Genomic DNA, 6,000 nt, shown 5'->3' with positions numbered 1-6,000 from the left:
CCCATGTGGTAGGCGGATGCTCTATCAGTTGAGCCAAATCTGCTTCCTTACATTATTTTTTTTTAATGGGTGCATAATTTTCTATTGAGGTGATTAAAAAGTTGGGGTAATGGATATTGGTGATGGTAAAAAAAAAATATTATGAAAGTAATTAGTACTACTGAATTGCACACTTGGAAGTGGTTAAAATGGGAAATTTTAAGAAGCTACTACAATAAAAAGTTCTAAAAAGGTTAGAAAAGAGGCATAGAGTAAAAGATCAAGATTTAATACACTTAATAATTCTTACTCTTTCATCAAGAACACTCTTAATTGGAAAAAAATAATTCTGGAGACTTACTAAGGAAGCTATTTGGTTTGTTTTCATAGTATGATACCAGTATCAGGTGCCACACTACTAAATTCTTGCAATTATTTCTAGAGAAGCAAGGTGACTTAGCATTTCTAAGTCATCTGACTTGTTCATCTGACCAAGTTCTAATAACAACTAACTTTAATTGAAGGCATACTATATGTTCAATACCACTAGGCTCCTTATAATAAATCTTAAATCTTTTTTAAAAAAACCTACGGGGTAGGTAGATACTGTTATTATCCACATTTTACAGTTGAGAAAATTGAGGTTCAAAAAAGCGAAGTTGTGCAAAGGAGAAAAAGATTATTTTCTCTAAACATTGATCAAGAATATTGGTAACTCAGGAACCATGTTATTTCAGAAAGAGCAAGAACTTATAAAGATAAGAATATTTTATTTTTGCCTTAACCAGCACCTGACATAACATCTATCATGGCTTCTAAAGCCAAGTGTGTTCTTTTCCCACCCTTCTCCTTGGATAGTGAACTCATACACAGCTAGCAAGTGCTCCAAGGAAAAACCCCAAATTATAACAGAAACAGGCCTATTTCCTGTCAGAAAAATCAACGCTAAAATTTATAGCTCTCACTGTTTCTCCCAACTAGCCTCAGATTAAGTGGCTCCATCTGTAATGGCTCAGGAAAAAAGACTGCTCCCACATCACCCCCATTGAACAATTCTGTGCCAACTAGCAAACCCAGAGTTTGGACTAGAAGTTCCATACCAGGAGGAGACCTCAAAGCATTCAGATTACCAAGTCTGGCCTATGAAGAAGAAATCTTAATTTGGGGTAACTAAATGAGTGCTTCAGGACCACTTAGTCCATATTCACATTGTCAGACAATCCAAGAGAAAGGCAAAGTACCTGCCTACCTCAAGGCCACCCAGCACGACGTCTTCAGGTGGAGCTTCTTTCCGTGGCCAGCTCCTTCTCTGCCTCCTGAGTTAGGCCCCGTAGTGCACAGGGTAACACCATCATCTGTTCTTTAAAACTTTCAGACAGCATACAGTCTGGCTTAATTGTTCCTCTTGCATCTGGATTTTTTCCCCATGCCAGTTTTATATGTTCCAGTCTAGTTAAAAACTATAAGCACACTGAAATTAAAACATGAAATACAAAAATAATGCAGGGGGCCAAAGTCCATGGTGTGTGATAGTCAATATGTAGCTTATGTCAAATCACCCCAACTCAGCCTTCCCAGAGGCTGAGAAAATTAAGCACACCCAAGAAGCCGCGGGCAGCCACTGCCAAGACTATATGGTCACGGGGCTCCAAGGTCAAGCCTGAAATGACAACCAAACAAGACTGAGCTGTGCCCTTCAATCCACAGGAGGCCCACGTGTTTTCTAGAGCAGTGCCTGCCCCAGCCCCTCTGCCGGGGATATCGCCCCGCAAGCAGTGGTGCGGCCTGGAGATTAATATTGAAAACTACACTTTGGATAGCATCAAGACTGTGCTGCAGGTCCTCTTCTTCAAACCGCCCCTCCAGGCTTGGAACCACAGCCTCGGACTCCTCCTCCATCTCCGGGCAAAGCTTGGCCACAGCGGCCATCTCAAGCTTCTGATGCTTTTTCTGGATCAACAAACCACGGGCACTAGCAACGGTCTCTGTTTTTGAACAGGCTGAAACGCGCACTCTGTGTGCTTTAAAGTTTTCCTGAAGCCGTGGAGAGTTCCCGTTCGACGTTCTACACTCTTCTTCCAGGGCTTTCAATGCTCCAGAAACTTATGAGCTTCTCAATTTATAGGTGCCTCAGCAGTATGAAACTCTTTGGGGAAGGTCAGCAGTGACGCACGCTGCGCGCGTGGTTCCCCGGATGACTACACGCACCACCGCCGCTGCACAGGGCGCCTCCTCCTACTGAAGCGGCCAGCCCCTGGCCACGCCCTCAGGGGCGTGGTCTGTTGCCTCTACACATTTTTTTTGTCTTTATTTTTTTTAATGTTACGTTAAAAAAATATGAGGTCCTCATATAGTCCCTACCCTTCTCACCCGACTCCTCCCACATCAACAACCTCTTTCATCATCGTGGCACATTCACTGCATTTGGTGGATACCTTTTGGAGCACTGCTGCACCACATGGATAGTGGTTTACATTGTAGTTTACACTCTCCCCGAGTCCACCCAGTGGGCCATGGCAGGGCTTAAGAGAGCTCTTGTCGGTCTGCCAGGATCTCTCTCAGTGATTTATGTGAAAGAAAGCGCAAAGTTCAAAGTGGTTTTCTGTGGGTGGGAAAAAATTGCTTAAAGAAATCTATAGGACAGGAGTAGAGAAGAGAGCTTGGCATGTGTCCCCTAGCATTTGGGGGGTGGGGGGGGCGTCGTTGCAGAGCCTAGAGTCTCATGCTCACCTGCCTGGAGCATTCCACCAAAGAAAGGAGAGGTTGAGAAAGAGTACAGCAGAAAGGTCCGCTCCACCTCCACCGTCTGGGAGACAAGGTACTTGGGATCCCCCAGGCCACATAGAGACTAGAGAGAGGAGCTGGGCTAGAGCTGCCCTGAAAAGACCCTGAGCAAATTAACTGGTTGCTGAGAAGGGACCTTGACAGAAGAGGCTGTGAGGGATATACAACTAGAGGGGCAAAAGCTGGAGGAGAGACAGAAGAGACCATTCAGAGTCAATCATTTACTTCAAGAAATGGTCAGTATAGCGTTTCCATGCCAGTGTCTCAGAGGAACCTGGTAACATGCCCCACGGAGGAGGCAGCCGTTGGACGTATGCCACCGACAGGGCATTCAACGAACAAGGGAGAAACTTGAACAAAAGTGCCTGCTAGGGAAGCGGACTTGGCCCAAGGGATAGGGCGTCAGCCTACCACATGGGAGGTCCAAGGTTCAAACCCAGGGCCTCCTTGACCCGTGTGGAGCTGGCCCATGCACAATGCTGATGTGGCAAGGAGTGCCAAGCCACGCAGGGGTGTCCCCCACGTAGGGAAGCCCCACATGCAAGGAGTGCGCCCCATAAGGAGAGCTGCCCAGTGCAAAAAAAGTGCAGCCTGCCCAAGAATGGTGCCACACACACAGAGAGCAGACACAGCGAGATGATGCAACAAAAAGAAATGCAGATTCCCAGTGCCACTGATAAGGATAGAAGTGGTCACAGAAGAACATAGCGAATGGACACAGAGAACAGAGAGCAGACAACCGGGTGGGGAAGAAAAAAAAAGTGCCTGCTAAGTAAAAAGTTTTGCCCCAGGGTTCCTTTCATCCCTCCTCCTGGCCCAACCCTGGAAAATCCAGAAGTGGGGCAGAAGATATAATATGCAACACGGGAAGTGAAAGAACAGGCCATGTGCCCCCACGTCCTCTGGTGGCTGATGAAGCCTGAGCTAGATGGAGAAGGAAGAGTGTTTGAATTGGCTGAGAAATTGCTGTCTTGTTTTAGGTTGGATTGGAGCAGGTATTAAAAGCCCGAAAAAGAAGCTCATTAGGCCCCCCAAGTGGCTGAAAAATAGTGGGCTTTGCCAAAATCAGTCTGAGGATAATTGAAGGTAGTGACAGGGAAAAAATTAACCAATCTGCTAGTAGATTCCTACAAAGCTCAATCCTTTTAGTAACCCAGTTAAACTGGTTTTCTGCATTTATTCTCCACCCCATCCCATCCTGCCCATCCCAGGCCCCTTGGAGATAGAGCCCTGCAGGCTGCAGCACATGGGCTGTCAAGATGGCAGCCTTCTAGCTGGTCTCAACCATTACCAGCAGGGGATAAGAGACATGCATCAGGCCCAGTCCTCTGACAGCAGCCCTGTCCCTCCATGATCATAACCCCTTCCCATACCTCCAGCTCTCATGAACTTTGGTGACAATAGTTCCTCCCTCAGTGTCTTCAACCCAAGGGTGGTTATGGCTTCCATCTTGCCAGCTCCGGGTGGGTGTTTCAAAATCTTTTGTTCCTCTAAGCCCTGTTCATACCTCTGTCATTAGACCCTTTGCTACGAGTCTCTTCATTTAACCTTCTGAATGAATTCTATTTCCTGTCCAGCCCCTGACTGATACATACAGGAGAAGGGATACTTCTTTCATTTTTACTAAAGAGAGAGGCAAGAATGACAGGCGTGCTGTTGCCTTGTATTTTTGTTATAAGAAAGACACAAGGAAAAAATGCTAACATAGAATCAAGACAGGGAAGTTTTAAAACGGGAAGCATAAGGTGTCTTAGTTTCCCATTGGCTAAATCAAACACCATACAGCGGATTGGCTTAAACAATGAGAATTTATTGGCTTCTAGTTTTGAGGCCAGGAGTTCAAAACTGAGGCATCAGCAAGGTGATGCTTTCTACCTGAAGACCGTGGCATTCTGGAACTGGTTGTTGATGATCTTTGGTCCTTGGCTTGTCTGTCATATTACAATGCACATGAAGATGTCTTCTTTCTCCTCTGGGTTCCATTGACTTCTGGCTTCTTTGGCTTCTTCCCATGGCTTTCTTTCTATAAGTATATCTGAATTTCATTCTACTCATAAAGGATTCCGGCCATCAGATTAAAGTCCAGGGAAGTGGATGTGGCTCCAGCAGTTGAGCTCCTGCCTACCACATAGAGGTCCCTGGTTCAGTTCCCAGTACCTACTAAAGAAGACAGTAAGCTGACAGAGTAGACAGGCACAGCAAGCTGACACAAGAAGATGATGCAACAAGAGACACAAGAAGAAAAGGCATAATGAGAGACACAACAAAGCAGGGTACAAAAGTGGCTCAAGTGATTAGGCACCTCCCTCCCACATCGGAGGTCCTGAGTCAGTTCCTGGTACCTCCTAAAGAAGCAAGGAAGACGATCAGACACAGCAAGTGCAAAACAACAAGGGAGTGGGGAGAAATGAATAAATTAAATACATCGTTTTTTTAAAAAAAGCCCAACATGATTCATTTGGGCCATACCTTTACTGAAGTAACATCTTCAGGAGATCCTATTTATGGGCCCACACCCACCAGAATGCAGAACAAGACCAAGAACATGTTCAAACTGGGTTACACAATTCAATCCACCAGAGTAAGGAAGAACAGCCCTTAAGATGGGAAGCTATGAATTTTAGAGGTACCATTCCACACATATGGATTATTCTCTTCAGCAGCTTTGAGCAGTTGAGTCATATCACATCCATTTTCAGCGCTTTGACCTGCTATCTTTAAGAAACAACAACCACAGGTAACGAACACAGATATTTACAGTATCAGAAGTTTATAGACAGACTAGGGCTTACTGTATTTGTAACAATGGGCTTAGCAGTACTGGACACCTCGATGAAGATCAAATGCACAAATAGTGCAAAGTAAGAGCCCTACAAATTCATCTTATCTTGGAGCCTTTAATGGCTTGGATTGTCACCAGGAATTAATGAGTTATAATTAATCAAAGGCCAAATCAACTGACTTGTGTAATCAACAAACTAACAAACTCCCATTTTACCCCTCTGACACAACACAGTATGGTAGAGAGAACAAGGGGTCTGGATAACTTGATGACTAACTTACTATGTGAGTTTTGTTAATTAAATTCACTGAGTCTCCATTTTCTGATCTGTAAAATGGGGAAAAAAAGCACCTTATCAATCTGAGTAAAGCACCAGGCCCTGACTTCAGCAAAAGGGAGCTGTTACTGAAGGTCTGGTTTGACATGATAATGGTAGGGTCTACACAATCCTGAAA

Source organism: Dasypus novemcinctus, chromosome 3, assembly GCF_030445035.2.
Source record: "Dasypus novemcinctus isolate mDasNov1 chromosome 3, mDasNov1.1.hap2, whole genome shotgun sequence".
In the NCBI taxonomy this organism is placed as follows: domain Eukaryota; kingdom Metazoa; phylum Chordata; class Mammalia; order Cingulata; family Dasypodidae; genus Dasypus; species Dasypus novemcinctus.
The sequence above is the reverse complement of the archived record's forward strand: the minus strand, read 5'-3'. Positions refer to the sequence as shown.